Raw genomic sequence first — 18,568 nt, 5'->3', positions numbered from 1 at the left:
TGATATTCATCTTCCTGCTAATACATGTGCTTGTTTCCAGCTTGTTGCTGCATTACATTGTCGTTCATTGTTTTAAAGAGTTATCTATTTTCATGCACACTTTGTTAAATATTATTTCATTATCGTCGACACCAATTTATTTTTTCTCTGATTTTTTTTCATTTTTCAGCTCCGTGTGGAGGACGGAGAAGATCTGCAGAGAGATTTGGACAGGCTGAGTGAGTGGGCGAGGATATGGCAAATGGAGTATAACGTTGATAAATGCGAGGTTATACACTTTGGAGGAAATAATAACAAATGGGATTACTATCTCAATGGAAACAAATTAAATCATGCTACCGTGCAAAGGGACCTGGGGGTCCCTGTGCATGAGACGCAAAAGCCCAGTCTGCAGGTACAACAGGTGATCAAGAAGGCAAATGGGATGTTGGCCTATATTGCGAGGGGGATAGAATATAAAAGCAGGGATGTCTTGATGCACCTGTACAGGGCATTGGTGAGGCCGCAGCTGGAATACTGTGTGCAGTATTGGTCCCCTTATATGAGGAAGGATATATTGGCATTGGAGGGAGTGCAGAGAAGGTTCACCAGGTTGATACCGGAGATGAGGGGTTTGGATTATGAGGAGAGGCTGAGGAGATTGGGTTTGTACTCGTTGGAGTTTAGAAGGATGAGGGGGGATCTTATGAAGACTTATAAGATAATGCGGGGGCTGGATAGGGTGGAGGCGGAGAGATTCTTTCCACTTAGTAAGGAAGTGAAAACTAGAGGACACAGCCTCAAAATAAAGGGGGGTCGGTTTAAGACAGAGTTGAGGAGGAACTTCTTCTCCCAGAGGGTGGTGAATCTCTGGAATTCTCTGCCCACTGAGGTGGTGGAGGCTACCTCGCTGAATATGTTTAAAGCGCGGATGGATGGATTCCTGATCGGTAAGGGAATTAAGGGTTATGGGGATCAGGCGGGTAAGTGGTACTGATCCACGTCAGATCAGCCATGATCTTATTGAATGGCGGGGCAGGCTCTAGGGGCTAGATGGCCTACTCCTGCTCCTATTTCTTATGTTCTTAATTATTTGTTCAATTTTCCTTCACAAATACAGGCCAATCCTGCTTATCGACTGTTCCGTATATACTTAAAGCATGCTTACAAAGAACAAAGAACAAAGAACAGTACAGCACAGGAAACAGGCCCTTCGGCCCTCCAAGCCTGTGCCGCTCCTTGGTCCAACTAGACCAATCGTTTGTATCCCTCCATTCCCAGGCTGCTCATGTGACTATGCTTACGTGTTTGAATTTTCCGCCCCAGCACATTTGGTGTCCCATCTCGCTCATACCTATAGCACATTCTGCATTTTCCATGGGCCATTTTATTGTGCAAGTTTCTTTTTAGTTATGAACACATTTATCCGATTGCACTGTCGAATGCTGGCACAGGATTTTATTCAATGTTATCGCCGCCATTCCAGTGTCTCGTCCCGAGCTGCAATCTTTCCCTGAATGTAGCTCCTTGGAAGTTTAAGTTTATTATTTTATGGTGAGTATTGTCTTCTTATTTCCCTCCTACTCTTACTCCTTTATTCACTCGGGTTAATTCCCATCATTTCATCCAATAGTTGATCTTCACTTCCTGGGATGTTATTTTTAAATGAGTTAGAACGTTATCCTGCACACATTGTGAGAACTTTAGCTGCCTCCTCTGTCCAAATTTCCAATGTTAAACATTCCAAGTTTTATCACACAGTTTTCTCATTTGTCGACACATAATAATATAATCGGGAATTGGAAGTTGGTCGCAGAGATGGTAATTCTGAAATTATCATTCGTTGTTATAAAAACACATCAGTCTCCTATTCTTATTTAGGGAAGGAAATCTGCCAACCGTCATAATCTGTTCACGAGTGACCCCTGAGCGATCATAATATGCTGGGCTCTTAACGACTGACAAGTGTAATTGGGGATGGACAGCAGATTCTGGACTTTTCAGCGATTCTCACAGTGTACGAACGAATGGGGAAAAAAACCCTCTCGAACTACAGGCATTCTTTTGCAGCGAATTTGACGCTTCTTACATTTTTGCAAGAGGAAAATCATCCTTTATTTAGACATGCGCTTGTTCTAAAGAGCTCGGACAGTCGTTGTTGAGGAAAGAAGAAATTCAAAGTAACCACCTGACGAAGTTACTTCGCAGCAGCCACTGACGGGATAATTGTTTCGCATTGACTAAGAAGGGATGTAAACTGCAAATGAACGTGAACGTTAAAGTAAAGGCAGAATGCAAAACAGGGTTTGAATTTTGAACAAAATCATGCCTTGAAATTCCCAAATTCAGCTAATTAATATATGAAGGGGGCAATTTCTCCTGCACTTTCAGGTCAAGCTATTCTCTGTGCTTCTAATAATAAGTTAATGTGGGGTGTGTGTGGAACATTATATATCCTGTGATTCACTGTATTGTCCAGAATATTTTCTAACTAAGAAGTACTAAATGAATGTCAAGAAGCATTCCTCTGGTCTGCAACCTATGAGTTTGGAATACTCGAAGTGAGACAGGAATATAACAAAGTTTCCATTCTCTATGCCTAACCCTTCAAAATGAAATTTTATCGCTGAACTTTGAAGGGAACTAATCGTTCAAGATACGCAGGCAAAGAATAGGGCCTAGTAATGACAAAGGGCAAAATCTGTTGGTGGAGGCAGGGGACAGTTGTAAGGTGTTAAACGAATATTGCACTTCTGTCTTTTCCCACGAGAATGAGGAGGTAGTTATGGAACTCGGGTAGAAAGACTGTGAGGTTCTCGAGCAAATTGTGATATGGAGAGACAAAGTATTGAAGGAATTGGCGGGCTAAAAGTGGACAAATCAACAGGTCCATATGAATTGTGACCCATGCGGCTGTGGGAGGCGAGGGAGGAAATTGCAGAGGCTCTGATTCAAATTTTTAATTCCCCGCTGGCCACCGGAGAGGTCTCAGTGGACTGGAGAACAGCTAATTTGGTCCCACTATTTAAGAAAGAGGCAAGCCAGGGAACTACAGGCCAACGAGTCTTACGTCTGTGGTTGCGAAACTACCGGGGAAGATTCTGAACGAGATAATCTATCTCCATTTGGAGAGATAAGGTTTGATTAGAGATAGTCAGCATCGTTTTGTCAGAGCGAGGTCATGCGTAAGAAATGTGACTGAATTGTTTGAGCATGTAAACAAGTCTGCTGATAGCGTGGTTGATGGAGTTTACATGTGTTTCAGCAAATTATTTGCCAAAATCCCACATATGAGACTTATTAGGAATGCACATGGGATACACGGTGATCTGATAAGGTGGATTCATAATGGGTTAGCGATAGGAGACAGAGGGTGATGACAAACGACTGCTTCAGTGAGTGGAGGCCAGTGAACAGTGACGTACCACAGGGATCCGTGTTGGGCCCCCTATCTTTCGTCATTGGTATAAATGACATAGATGGCTACGAGGAGGATAAAATCAGAATGTATGCCGATGTCACAAAGATTGACCGGGTGGTTAGCAGTGAGGTTGAGTGTCTTGGGTTACAGGAAGATATAGACGGGATGGCCAAATGTGTGGATCAGTGGCAGGTGGAATTTCACCCTGAAAAGTGTGAGGTGATGCACTTTGGAAGGAGTAATTTGACAAGTAAGTATCCTATGAAAGGTCTGACACTGGGAAGTTCCAAAGACAAAGCGGCCTTGGCGTGTTTGTCCATAGATCTCTGAAGGCGGAAAGGTAGCTTCATAGGGTGGTGAAAAAGGCATATGGCACCCTCGCCTTTATCAATCGCGTTATACATTAATAAGCAGAGGGTTTATGATGGAGTTGTATAGAACTTTGGGGAGACCACAGTTGGAGTACTGTGTGCAGTTCTGCTCGCCACCCTATAGGACGGATGTGATCGCAATGGAAGGGGTGCAGAGGAGATTCATGGGGATGTTGCCTGTGATGGAACATTTAAGTTATAAAGAGAGGTTGGACAGGCTTGGGTGTTTTCTCTGCAACAGAGAAGGGGCGACCTAGTTGAGTTGTTCATAATTATGAGTGGCATGGACAGGGTGGCTGGGGAGCTGCTGTTCCCCTTTGTTAAAGAGTTAGTTATGAGAGGGCACGAATTGAAAGTGAGGGGTGGGAGGTTAAGGGAGGATTTGTGGAACAAACCTTTTTACCCAGAGAGTGATGACGGTCTGGAATGCAAGGCCTGGGATAGGCGGGAAGCCTCACATCCTTTAAAAAAATACCTGCATGTGGACTTGGCACGCCATACCATTCAAAGCTATGGGCCAAGTGTTTGCAAGGTCAGGGCCTTCCATGCGTCTGTGCAGACTCGATGGGTGGAAGGGCCTCTTCTGCACTGTATCGTTCTGTGATTCTGTGATTTCGGGTCGAGGTTTCAGATAGATCTGGACCCACGTTGCAGTTTGATCAGTGATTACGCTCTGTCAATAATGATCAGGAGCTGGAACTTGGTTGCATCTGCCTTTCGGATTTCTGGTCAGTTACACCTTCAGCTGAAATGGTTTGAGTTAACCTTGATGGACTCCTTATTCACAACTCCCTATTTCACTTTTGCAACGGACTGTTGGGCTATACATTATTTTCTAGCTGTCAGACAGTGCAGTCTGTAAATTCCACATCAGAGTTGTGTCAATAAAAAACGTTCCACATTGCTTGTATAACTTTATTTTTGAAGTGGATTTTTATCTAGATGTTCCAACTGACTGCTAGTGGATGAACATTTCTATAAAATGTTTCTTACAATAAAAGGAAAACTCAAGCAATTTCGGCAGCATCATTACTCATCTGTTTTTTTTCAAACTGCAATTAATGTGCACCATCAAACCATGTAATTATGTCCGCTGAGACTGATAACTGGTATAAATGTGACAATCTTACAGGGTTGTGCAAAACACATTCTCAATTTGTGCGTGAAATGCACGGAATACCAAGAGGTCTGCTGTTTGCAATTTATTATCCTATCCTTGCAGCTGTTGGGTTTCCAGGTACAGTAATTTTATACTGATTCATTGTGAATATCATTGTCTAAACTGTTCTCTCATTTCTGTCGTTACTCTATCACTTCTGTCATATATTAAAACTGCTTCTAGACAGATATGTTTTTTCCCCCATTCATCGGGCAATATTTGGCTTTTAATGGGACACTAAATGCAGCTGAGAGAGTATCATTTTTCCACTTTAATCGTATTAACACTCTGTTCAACAACATAACTTATGCCTTTTATTGACACAATTACCCTTCATTATTGGTGACTTTTCTCCACTTTTATGGTGTAATTTCTTTGCTGAACCACAACGGTTGCTTAACGTTGCTGTTATACTATCGTCCCATGATGAGTATCATTGTATCCTTGCAATTGTGTATTTCTTCTATTTATCACTACCAGCTCAATGTATAAATATAATTCATTTATTTTGGTGACAGAATTTCTCTTGGTGAAATATTAGTGTTTACTGAAGTTTAATTGAGTTTCAATTGCACACTTGTCATTGTTGCCATGTGGGCGCTATTGCACCTGGTTTAGCGACATTCTGCTATTGACACAGCTGCTCAATTTTACCATCGCGCACCTTGGTCCCAGTGCGAGAATGTGGAAGCTTTCTGCCAAATAGCTGAAATTTTCCATTACTATTTTATTAATTGGTTCCTCGCTTAACTATCATGGCTCAAGCATGGCAGTCTTGGAAGTGCAACACTCTTATATTGCTCGAGCCCTGGAAGAGCACATGCAATTATAACCTTCCAAGTCCGAAGCAAGAGACTGATTTACATGTTGAGTTGCTTAATTGGTTTGCGTGAATAATTCTCAAGCAAATTAGTCGTTTATATTTCAGTCATCTTTTCTCCCTGTTTTTATTTTGTGTGAAACATTTCCCTTCTTTAACATTCAATGTCATATATTGCCTTTCTGCCCAATTCCTTGGTCAATAAATTATTAGAGCCCCTTCGATTTCGAATTCGCAATGTTTTGGACTCTTTTTATCTTCGTTTTTCTCAACAATTTGAGACAGATGATAATTAAGTTTATTTCCCCTGCCAATGAGCTACAAAGTAGCAAATTCAGTGTCCGCCATATGACAGAAACAGAAATCTTCCTAATATTACAGCAACATGTCAATGGCTGTTTGCATTGAATGATTTTATTTTCTCCAGTTACGAGGCAGGTAATCCACCTGATATGCTCAAACTTTTCTCTCTTTGCAATGATTTCCCGACCTCTGAGTCTTTGCGATATTTCATGCTCTGTTCTTATTTTCTGCCATTTATTCACTGGAGATTTTCCCTGTTGCAGCTAATTTGGCAGTGATTGTGATCCTACCTCGAGGAAGATGTGGCCTCTCCAAATGTATCACTTATTACCTGGTATTCATGGCTGTAACGGATCTCCTGGTAATCATCACTGCTGTGATATTTAACCGGATTGTAGGTATTTACTTTCCATTCAGCTTCCTGTCCATCACTCCGGTATGTCGTGTTAGTCTTATGCTTATTTATGGGGTCAGGGATTCGTCTGTCTGGGTAACTGTCGCGTTCACCTTTGATCGATTTGTTGCGATTTGTTGTCAGAAATTGAAAACTAAAGTTTGCACAGAGAAAGCAGCGCTGTGGTTATTGGAACTGCCTGCGCTCTCAACTGTATAAGAAATATCCCACTGTACTTTATCTATGAGCCTGCGTTTTTTATCGATGTGACACCATGGTACTGCAACTTAAAAACAACATATTACACAACACCTGCTTGGGTCTCATTTGACTGGATTATCGTCATCTTAAATCCTTGTCTTCCATTCATTTTGATTTTACTGTTTAATGCACTGACCGTCAAGCACATCGTTACAGCCAACAGAGCCGGAGCAGACTCTTGGATCAAAGCAATGGAGAGAATCAGAGAGACCCTGAAGTGGAGAAGAGGCGAAAGTCGATTGTTTTACTCTTCTGTGTCTCCGGAAGTTTCATCCTGTTATATTCGTTAGTACTTACAACTTTTCTCTGCGTCCAAATTGCGAATGTTAGCTATTTCTCGGGAACCAATTACAATAAATCTAATTTTATTCTGGAGGAAGGTGGGTTTATGCTTCAGCTGTTGAGTTCCTGCATTAACCCATTCATTTACGCAGGGACCCAGAGTAAAGTCAGGGAGGAGTTAAAAATTTGGCTGACATATCCATTCTGTCTAATATTTAAACTATTGAAATAATGCTAATAGTAAAATAAAACATGAGTTCTACATTATATAACATTCAATGCTTCTGCTGTTCATTTTACACGTGACCTCTACAATGGGACTGTGTTCTTGCTCTCTCTCGCTTTTTTTTCCTCTATGTTCCAGTGTGTCTGTACTGGCCGCAGTTTATGATGTCCATGAAGGCAATAAATCAGAAAGGCAAGTACTTATTAAAGAAGGGAAACGTGTTGAGAAACAGGGGGGGCTGTGCTCTCACCATCTGAAACTTGCAAATCATGCCAGATGCATGAATTCGCTCGACCTGGAATTTGCGAACGTGCCTAAAATTCTAACTTACGGTAATCTATCAAAATCTCACCAATGTCAAATGCCACAAACTCACTTGCCTTTAATCCCATCATTCTTCAAGACTCAGTGGGGTTTACAACCTGCAGGCTACCCTTTTTCTGCTTTGCTGCCCCCGGCAGATTTTCTCTTGCAAAGAGCGGGATGAAGTATGATAGATGAAGAAAGAGAGAGAGTGAAAGTAATGCAGAGAGTAACAGTGAGACAGTGAGGGACACCGATCAATTCAGAAATAGTGAGTGCCAGGAGAGTCCGAGTCACTTCATAAGCAGGGCAAAGATCTGGAAATGGAGATGTGTTCCTTATCCATATTTAAAAGATAATCCACACTGCCAGCAGTTAGAGTTCACAATCTCTGCTCAGCCCTATGTTTGGGGGAAGGGCGGGAGGAGTGGGTTGGAATGGAATGTTGTTTAGTGTGGGATCGGGTTTATCTTTTCGAAAACAACAGTGATATTTCCAGCAAGAGCAACAAGGGCAAGATGCGTTAGTTCTTCAAAATGAAAAAAAAACCTAAAACAGCAGCAGGTAGAAGTCACCAGGACTTACACCTTCAACTGAGTGATTCTCTAGTATTTCTCACTTTGCAAATTGCTTCTTTCATGTTCCTGAAATATTGGAGGCATAGTCATTACTGAAGCAATTCATTGTCTCGGGGCGTTCACTGTAAATAGCTTCTGGAAACAAATTGACACTACAATCAATCAAAAACCCCAATGTCCATTCAAACTGCTCCCTCCCATCTGCTTGCCGATACAAAGGTTACTCAGGTTTCCAGAGTCATTTATTAGATAGAAACATCTTCCCCCAGCGTCTTACAAACAACACATTTTCCACAGACCAAACTGTTTAAAAACATTCCCAAGTGTTTTTGTTGAACTCTTTAATTAAATTATTTACAGGTTCCTGTCACCACAACATAGAGAAAGACATTTCAGGGAGAGAGGCTTTCACCCTTTTTGAAATCATATCCCCAAACGGAAGTTCCCTCATTGCACACAAAGATAAATATAGTGGCTCATACAGAGAGCGATATATAGAGAGAGGCACACCGGCACACAAAAACTCTCATGAACGAAGAGGTATACAGGGAAAGAGATACAAACGGAAATTCAGAGAGATATGCAGATAAAAAAGTCGAAAATAGGAACAAAGTCTATTCGGCCCTGCGATCCTTCTCTTCCTGCATCAAACTTAGTAACCCCTGCTCCCCAACCCACCCACCACCCCCCGCCGCCCCCTCCCCCTCCAACATTTAGCCTTTGATCCCTTTAACCCAAGTTTGTATGCAACTCCTTCGTGAAGACAAGAATGGTTTTGGCCTCGGCGGGTTACTACAGTAGTGAATTGCATAGGCTCGCCAATCTCTTGGTGAAGAAGTATTTGCTCGTCTGAGTCCAAAATGTTTAATCTGGCACCCTTCAACATTGATCCGGGGTTCTGGGTGGCCTTGCCATGGGGACCATCCTTCCATCGTGCACCATGTCCAGCCCTGTTAGAAATTTATAGGTTTCTATGGCATCCTCCCCTCCCCGTGTACATTCTTCTAAACTCCCACGAATGTAATCCTAACCAACTTTTTTTTATCCACTCATGGGACATCGGGTTCATTGGCTGGCCAGCATTTATTGCTTATCCTTCTTTGCAATTTGAGGCAAGTTGAGAGTCTGAAGTCACTTGTAAGCCACACCAGGTAAGGACAGCAGATTTCCTTTCCAAAAGTGGATTAATGAAACAGATGTGTTTTTTCCCCACGACAATCGATTCATGGTCATCAGTTGATATTTAGTTCCAAACATGTTTGGAACGTTTGCAATGTTTGCATTAAATTCAAATTTTACCATCTGCCGTGGCGGGATTCGAACCCGAGTCCCCACAGCATTTGCTGAGTTTCTGGATTAATAGTCTAGCGATACTGACACTTGGCCCCGAATGTCTCCTGAAGCATCTGTTTTGCCTATTACAGGAAACTGTCTGGTAAATATTTGCTGGACTCCCTAATAGAAAGAACATCCTTCCTCAGATAAGCAGACCAATACTGCACACCCTATTCAAGGTGTGGCTCACCAAGTTCCTGTACAATTGCAAAAGGGCATCCCTGTGCCTGGGCTCAAATCCCTTCATAATGAAGGCTAACATGTCATTCGTCGTCCTTTAAGCCTGCTGCAACTTTATACTTACTTTGAGCGACTGGTGTACAATGACACCCAGGCATTGTTGCACGTTCTGCTTTCCACACCATAATATTTTCACTATCGAAATGAATAATCTCACAATTATCCACATTATACTGCTTCTGTCATTCTTTTCCTCGCTCACTCAACTTGTCCAAATAACACTGAAGCATTTTTGAATCCTTCTCATAGCTGACCCTCTTTTCAAGCTTTGTATCACCTGCATATTTCGAGATATTACACTTTCTTTTCTCATTAGTATCATTAATATATGTGAAGAATAGCTGAGGTCACAGCACTAATCCCTAAATTATCTCACTGGTCACTGCCTGCCATTGTCAAAAAGAGTCCCGTTTATTGCTTCGTTTTGATTCCTGTGTGACAACCAGTTTTCTATTCCTCTAAATACACTATCCCTATGTTTCCTACATTGTAAAGATGACAACATTTCAAGAAGGTCTTGATTGGTTACAAAGTTTTCATGACGTCCTTTGGTTGGAAAAGATGCTACATAAAAGACAATTTGTCTTTCTCAATTTATCTTCCATCCCAGTCCTCTATTCACTGATCCTCGTCGGTGGAAACAGTTTCTACCTATCAGCTCATTCCATGCATCCACCCCACCCCTACCCCATAATATTCAAGAGTTCCATGAAATCTCTGTTTAACCTTCTTTGCTCGAAAGAGAACAATCCCAGTCTCTATACTCCCGTCTCAAAACTGAACTTACTCATCCCTGGGCATGATGCAAGACGGAGATTTGAGAGGAGATTTTGGAAAATATTGCCAGTTGGCAGGTGGGGAAAACGGAGAAGGAACAAAACCAGAAAATCCAGACTCCAGCTTGTGGGCCTTTAGAAACACTTTGGGAACCGGAATCAGAGGAAAATGAAGGGTGAACTGTCCAAATGCGCTGGGATAGTCAAGGCACATTTCCATTCTTTAGGACACTGGAGTATTGACTCTGATGTTATCAGTGCAATTAACTGATCGGAAAAGTTGAAAGGATTCTTGGTACTGCACATCTGGAATTCAAACCTAATATCCGCTTCCGGACAATCAGAACACTTGGGAACCGACGAGACACTCAAAGGCTCGAAGTGAGATGGCACCGTTTGTAGGAGAGCTGGTTCCCGGTGACATGGATGTGTCTGCAGGGGGTGGTTGCAAAACTTTTACATATTATGCCATTGCATCCAACAGTAAACTTCAGAAACTGATAAAATATGGTTATGAAGTTCAATCAGACTGCCCGTTTTGATAAGTGCTGCAGGCTGCAAAGAAGGCGAATCGCATGTTGCCATTCATAATTAAGGAGCAGGCACGTCTTGTTACAATTATACAGGACCTTGGTGAGGCTACAGCTCGAATATTTCGTGCAATTTCGGGCTCCTTTTCTGAGGAAGGATGTTGTTGCTATCGAGGGAGCAAGCAAAGGTTTGCCAGACAGATTCATGGCATGACGGGACTGACATATAAGGAGACATTGAATCAATTAGAATTGTATTCGTTGCAGTTCAGAAGAATGAGTGGGATTTCAGAATCTGTACAATTCGAACAGGACGAGACAGACTAGATTCTGGAATGATGTTACCGATTGTGGGGGAGTCCAGATCCACGGGTCATCCTCTAAGGATACGGGGTAAACATTTTAGTATTGAGATAAGGAGACGTCTTTTTAGGCAGTGAATGGTAAGTCTGTGGATTTTGTAGTGGAAGTGATGACACTATGTTTGCAGGGAGGAATCAGATGCAGCAACTATGGCATCGTTACTGAAGTGTTTTCGTTGTTGCATTTAATTAGCATGCAAAGGTCGCTAGTTCAAAAGTGGGTCACAACATTAACACGCGTGATTTTAAACTCAAAGGGAGTTAAACATCAGTAATCATGAATATAATCACATTCCTTAATCAGCTCCACGGTGAGTGAGACAGAGACAAGCATCAGAATGTTACCCCGCAATCTCCAATCACCCACTGTCACCAGATAGCGGCAACTGCAGCTTCAATCAGCGGGTCACTGCCCATCCCTGCGACAATAGATACTGCAACCCAGGACAATCCTCTCAATACACCGAGCACAGGCTTAGCAAAACACAGGTAGATGATAAAACGGCTCACTGAACCTCCGAGCAGCATTGACACAATACCGGAGTGTGCGAGTCACAAAAAAAAGCCACAGCAACTTTCTTAAAATTTTCAGTGTAAAATTCCTCAATTTGGTTTCGAAGCTGAGTGTTGTGAATCTGAAAATGAGCACCATGCCTTCCCCAGTGATTTGTTTCCCATTGGTTTTCCGTCAGGTTTGCAATTCGATTTATGTTCGAAGATTCGAAGATGTTTTAAGATTGCAAAGATGATTCTGGATAGGAGCGAAAGAAACAGGGTAGTTGTACTGGGGGACTTTAACTTTACAAATATTGACTGGAAAAGCTGTAGTTCGAGTACTTTAGAGGGGTCGGTTTTTGTCTAGTGTGTGCAGGAAGGCTTCCTGATGCACTATGTAGATAGACCAAAAGAGGCGAGGCCACATTGGATTTGGTACTGGGTAATGAACCAGGCCAGGTGTTAGGTTTGGAGGTAGATGAGCACTCTGGTGACAGTGACCATAATTCGATTACATTTACTTTAGCAATGGAAAAGGATAGGTATATACCAAAGGGCAAGAGTTATAGCTGGGGGAAAGGAAATTATGATGCGATTAGGCGAGACTTAGCTGGCATAGGTTGAGGAAGGAAACTGCAGGGGATGGGCACAATTGTAATTTGGAACTTGTTCAAGGAACAGCGACTACGCGTCCTTGATATATATGTACCTGTCAGGCAGGGAGGAAGCAGACGTATGAGGGAACCGTGGTTTACTAAGAAGGTTGAATCTCTTGTGAAGAGGAAGAAGGAGACTTATGTTAAGATGAGACGTGAAGGCTCAGTTAGGGCGCTTGAGAGTTACAAGTTAGCCAGGAAGGACCTAAAGAAAGAGTTAAGAAGAGCCAGGAGGGGACATGAGACATCTTTGGCAGGTAGGATCAAGGAAAACCCTAAAGCTTTCTATAGGTATGTCAGGATTAAAAGAATGACTAGGGTAAGATTAGGGCCAGTCAAGGACAGGAGGGGGAAGTTGTGCGTGGAGTCTGAAGAGATAGGAGAGGCACTAAATGAATATTTCTCGTCGGTATTCACACTGGAGAGGGACAGTATTGTTGAGGGGAGTACTGAGATGCAGGCTGTTGGACTGGATGGGATTGATGTTCATAAGGAGGAGGTGTTAGCAATTCTGGAAAGGGTAAAAATAGATAAGTCCCCTGGGCCGGATGGCATTTCTCCTAGGATTCTCTGGGAGGTTAGAGAGGAGATTGCAGAGCCTTTGGCTTTGATCTTTGTGTCGTCATTGTCTACAGGAACAGTGCCAGAAGACTGGAGGATAGCAAATGTTGTCCCCTTGTTCAAGGAGGGGAGTAGGGACAACCCTGGTAATTATAGACTGGTGAGCCTTACTTCTGTTGTGGGCAAAGTATTGGAAAGGATTATAAGAGATAGGATTTATAATCACCTAGAAAGGAATAATTTGATTAGGGATAGTCAGCACGGTTTTGCGAAGGGTAGGTCGTGCCTCACAAACCTTATTGAGTTCTTTGAGAAGGTGACCAAAGAGTTGGATGAGGGTAAAGCGGTTGATGTGGTGTATATGGATTTCAGCAAAGCGTTTGATAAGGTTCCCCATGGTAAGCTTTTGCAGAAAGTACGGACACATGGGATTGAGGGTGATTTAGTGGTTTGGATCAGGAATTGGCTAGCTGTAAGAAAACAAAGGGTGGTGGTTGATGGGAAATATTCATCCTGGAGTTCAGTTACTGGTGGTGTACCGCAAGGATCTGTTTGGGGGCCACTGCTGTTTGTCATTTTTATTAATGACTTGGATGAGGGCGTGGAAGGATGGATTAGTAAATTTGCGGATGACACTAAAGTCGGTGGAGTTGTAGACAGTGCGGCGGGAAGTGGTAGGTTACAGAGGGACATAGATAAGCTGCAGAGCTGGGTTGAGAAGTGGCAAATGGAGTTTAATGCGGAAACGTGTGAGGTGATTCACTTTGGAAGGAGTAACAGGAATACAGAGTACTGGGCTAGTGGTAAGATACTTGGTAGTGTGGATGAACAGAGGGATCTGGGTGTCCATGTGCATAGATCCCTGAAAGTTGGCACCCAGGTTGATAGGGTTGTTAAGAAGGCGTACGGTGTGTTAGCTTTTATTGGTAGAGGGATTGAGTTTCTGAGCCAGGAGGTCATGCTGCAACTGTACAAAACTCTGGTGCGGCCGCATTTGGAGTATTGCGTACAGTTCTGATCGCCGAATTATAGGAAAGATGTGGAAGCGTTGGAAAGGGTGCAGAGGAGATTTACCAGGGATGTTGCCTGGCATGGTGGGAAAATCGTATGAAGTAAGGCTGAGGGGCTTGAGGTTGTTTTCGTTAGAGAGAAGAAGGTTAAGAGGTGACTTAATAGAGGCATACAAGATGATCAGAGGATTAAATAGGGTGCATAGTGAGAGCATTTTTCCTCGGATGGTGTTGGCTCGCACGAGGGGACATAGCTTTAAAGTGAGGGGTGAGAGATATAGGACAGATGTTCGAGGTAGGTTCTTTACTCAGAGAGTAGTAAGGGCGTGGAATGCCCTGCCTGCAGCAGTGTTGGATTCGTCAACGTTGAGAGCGTTCAAGTGGTTATTGGATAAACATATGGATGATATTGGAATAGTGTAGATTAGAGGGGCTTTATATTGGTACCACTGGTCGGCGCAACATCGAGGGCCGAAGGGCCTGTACTGCGCTGTAATGTTCTATGTTCTATGTTCTATCTTCTATTGAAGTGAATCTCATTTCAAAATGAGAACACAAAGGAAGAAAATATCAATCCAGGATTAAATCCTGAGTAAAATGGTTCACAATACTTGGAACAAGGTGCAGCTGTGAATGATGTTATTGATGATTGAGTTGAAAGTCCAGTAAGTAGTCTCACAACACCACATTAGAGTTCAACAGGTTTATTTGGTGGCACGAGCTTTCGGAGCTCTGCTCCTTCATCAAGTGAAGGAGTTGCGCTCCGAAAGCTCTTGCTACCAAATAAACCTGTTGGAATTTAACCTGGTGTGGTGAGAATTCTTACTGTGCCTATCCCAGTCCAATGCCGGCATCTCCACATCATGAGTTGAAGGTACTGTAGCCTTGGGCTTCTGCTGGTCAATTCCATTCTTTACCGTTTAATTTCTCCCTGTGGTAAGAGACATGGATTCATTTTACTGCATGCTCCTCGGAGAAAGGGAATACCCACCATACACAGCAACCATGTGGGAACAAAATAACCAAAGGGACTTGTATGGAACTGTAAACGTTGTGGCCATCCTGTAGTTCTGGATCAACTTTTGCAGCAATAGCATTTGGTCGAATCTGTAGAGAAATCATTAACGCCCTAATTTAAGATATCTGTCGCAGCTCGGTTATTAAAGGAGTGATTGGTAGTTCGAAACAATCCAGGAACGGAAATTATACTCTTCTCTCCCCAGCAGCATTCATGCGCAAACATTTGCGGGTAGGTAATGGATCCGTGGGCGCCCATAAAAATGTCTCCCAGTGTTGCCAACGTAACTTAGTTAATAAATATTCATTTCATACATATTAAATCAAGTATATACATGTTTCAATTGTGCTATTAAACATAAGATTCAGTGTTGAAACATTAATTCATGGCTGAACATTTGTTTAAGTTCTATTTTCCCACCCGCTCTCCTTCATTGCCGGAGAGATCAAAAATCTGTCTATCCCAGAATAAAATGTGTTCAATGATGGAGCATCCCGAACTTTCTGGAAGAGAAAATGCCAACGATTCCCAACATTTTGAGTGGAGTAATTTCTCCTAATCGCTTCTCGGCCTTTTGGCTAAGATCAAGTGTAGTATGGATAGGATGCTGCACTTGGTTGAGGTCGTTAGGTTACATTTAAGGTTCATTTTCATATGAAGCATTTTTTTAAAGCGGCATCCCGGAATTTTGGCTAAGATGCAAATGAGATCAAGCCTTTGAGGAGGAAGACCTGCGCCCACTCCAATCAGCTTGGCTCATGTAGATCAGGCCCAAGACAGGGGTTGCAGACCCTGTCTTGTCAGCTTGGATCGGGAATGCCTCAAATTGTTGACATTCTGAATTGGACTTCATTTGATTGAACTGGAAAAGTATATTTTAAAAAATTCTCTTCATCGCTTCTCGGCCTTTTGGCTAAGATCAAGTGTTAGTATCGACATGCTGTACTTGGTGGAAGTCATAAGGTTACATTATAGCTTAATTATAAGCAATTTTTAAAAGCGGCATCTCGGCCTTTTGGCTAAGATGCAAATGAGATCAAGCCTTGGAGGAGGAGCTATGCCTCCTCCAATCAGCTTGGATCATGTAGTTCAAGCCCAAGACGGGAGGGGAGAGCCCTGTCTTGTCAGCTTGGATCGGGAATGTCTCAATTTGTTGAGACTCTGAATTGGACTTGATTTGATTGAATTGGAATAAAAAACATTTTTAAAAATTCTCCTCATCGTTTATCGGCCTTTTGGCTAAGATCAAGTGTAGTGTCGACATGCTCTACTTGGTTGAAGTCATAAGGTTACAATGTAGCTTCATTATAAGCAATTTTTTAAAGCGGCATATCGGCCTTTTGGCTAAAATGCAAATGAGATCAAGCCTTGGAGGAGGTGCAATGCCTGCTCCAATTAGCTTGGACCATGTAGATCAAGCCCAAGACAGGACGTGGGAACCATCTGTCGTCAGCTTGGATCGGGAATGTCTCACTTGCTGAGGCTTTGAATTGGACTTTGAGTGGATTGAATTGGATATATAAACAAAACAAATTCTCCTCATCTCAGTACTAAATGTCCTAAAGTCCTCGTCCCTTATCCTGAGACTGTGTCCCATATTTTAAATTCTTTGAGAGTGCGAATGATATCTCAGAATGCACCCGATTTAATCCATTCATTCTTGTGTAGGTATCAATGAGATAGTATATCATTCTGCTGAACCCCAGAGAAATTGAGCCCAATTTACCCAACCTCTCATAATAGGACAAGCCCTTCATCTCAGAGAATAACCGAGTGAAGTTTTGTTGTACCGTCTCCATTAGAAGTACATCCTGTCTTAAATGCAAGGCCCCAAAACTGGACGCAGTATTCCAAATGAGGTATTGGCAATACCCTGAGCAACTGCAGCAATGCTTCGAAGGTGACAAAAAGTAACTCCGTACAAAAGACTGAAAGGAGAGCGTGACTGCGGATGATTTGCACTGTGCAAATTCCTGTAATCTGTGTCATGGAGAATTAGGAAGCTAAGATCCTGGTGCCTCTATCCCCTGCCATCTGTGAACTCCCTCTCTTCACACAACCTTGTGTCCTACAATCCCGATCCTCCCTCCATTCCAGGTAAAGCTCGGTCTCACCAATGTTTTGTGTCTGCATCAAGAAGTTAATTGATTCTAGGTGCTGGACGGTCAGAGGGAGCTGAAGGACAGGCAACAACAGAAACAGAAAGAGATGCAACAAGAAAATGTTTAACAAAGGATCTGCATCAATTGCTTTCAGTGTCGGATATCTGCCTTGTGTGGCCTCATACGTATCACATGAGTTGCAATGATGAGGTTGGTGAGGCTTGGAAATTGAACGTTACACATCAGCAGCTTATGCGACTATTTAATCTCACTGCCAATTTCTTGTTCCAGTAAACAGCATTCGTGTTTCCACTGGCTAAGAAGTCAATTTTGTTCAAGTTAAACATGACAATTTCAAGGAGAAAATTGTTTCTGGTGAAAATAAGTCTGAAAAGAAAATGAAAGCCAAAGGTTTCATATATCAATTAGATCTTTTCTTTTAAAAACGAGCAAGCCGTAATTTCCCTGGTTGTCTAGTGGTTAGGTTTCAGTGCTGATATTGTCACCGCCTGGGTTCGAATCCTAGTCAGAGCAAAAAAAATCATTCTTGTGCAACAACCATTAATAGATTTGTGGTCAGTACTCGTAAGGGAGATGAACGACTTTGTGCTTGATTTGGAAATGTCATGTTCAGCGATCAAGAACAGGAAACGGACAGCGATAGGCTGCAAAGCGCTGACGATAGAGATGGTAATACAAGATCAAATCTGGCGAATAATGCTTACAAAGACCAAAGAACAAAGAAAGGTTGACGAGGGAAGGGCCGTGGATGTCGTCTATATGGACTTTAGTAAAGCGTTTGACAAAGTCCCTCATGGTAGGCTGGTGAAAAAGGTTGGATCTTATGGGATAAAGGGGGAGGTGGCTAGATGGGTGGAGAACTGGCTTGGTCACAGAAGACAGAGGGTGGTAGTGGAAGTGTCTTTTTCCGGCTGGAGGCCTGTGACTAGTGGTGTTCCGCAGGGCTCTGTATTGGGACCTCTGCTGTTTGTGATTTATATAAACGATCTGGAAGAAGGTGTAACTGGGGTGATCAGTAAGTTTGCGGACGACACAAAATTGGCAGGACTTGCAGATAGTGAGGAGCATTGTCAGAAGCTACAGAAGGATATAGATAGGCTGGAAATTTGGGCAAAGAAATGGCAGATGGAGTTCAATTCTGATCAATGCCAAGTGATACATTTTGGTAGAAATAATGTAGGGAGGAGCTCCACGATAAATGGCAGAACCATAAAGGGTATAGATATGCAGAGGGACCTGGGTGTGCAAGTCCACAGATCCTTGAAGGTGACGTCACAGGTGGAGAAGGTGGTGAAGAAGGCATATGGCATCCTTGCCTTTATAGGACGGGGCATAGAGTATAAAAGTTGGGGTCTGATGTTGCAG

The 18,568-nt window shown here is 42.7% G+C and overlaps 1 non-coding gene and 1 pseudogene across 1 annotated transcript; both read left to right on the top strand.

The window, feature by feature from the left end:
- Nucleotides 1-15,638: 15,638 nt before the first annotated feature.
- On the top strand, nucleotides 15,639-15,849 carry LOC144482817 (U2 spliceosomal RNA; annotated as a pseudogene).
- A 124-nt stretch (nucleotides 15,850-15,973) lies between these two features.
- On the top strand, nucleotides 15,974-16,173 carry LOC144482819 (U2 spliceosomal RNA). The gene has a single exon (XR_013495963.1). It is a non-coding gene; the product is annotated as a U2 spliceosomal RNA (small nuclear RNA).
- The last annotated feature ends 2,395 nt before the right edge of the window (nucleotides 16,174-18,568 follow it).

Source organism: Mustelus asterias, unplaced genomic scaffold (assembly GCF_964213995.1).
Source record: "Mustelus asterias unplaced genomic scaffold, sMusAst1.hap1.1 HAP1_SCAFFOLD_42, whole genome shotgun sequence".
Taxonomy (NCBI): domain Eukaryota; kingdom Metazoa; phylum Chordata; class Chondrichthyes; order Carcharhiniformes; family Triakidae; genus Mustelus; species Mustelus asterias.
This window is presented reverse-complemented; position numbering and strand designations above follow the sequence as displayed.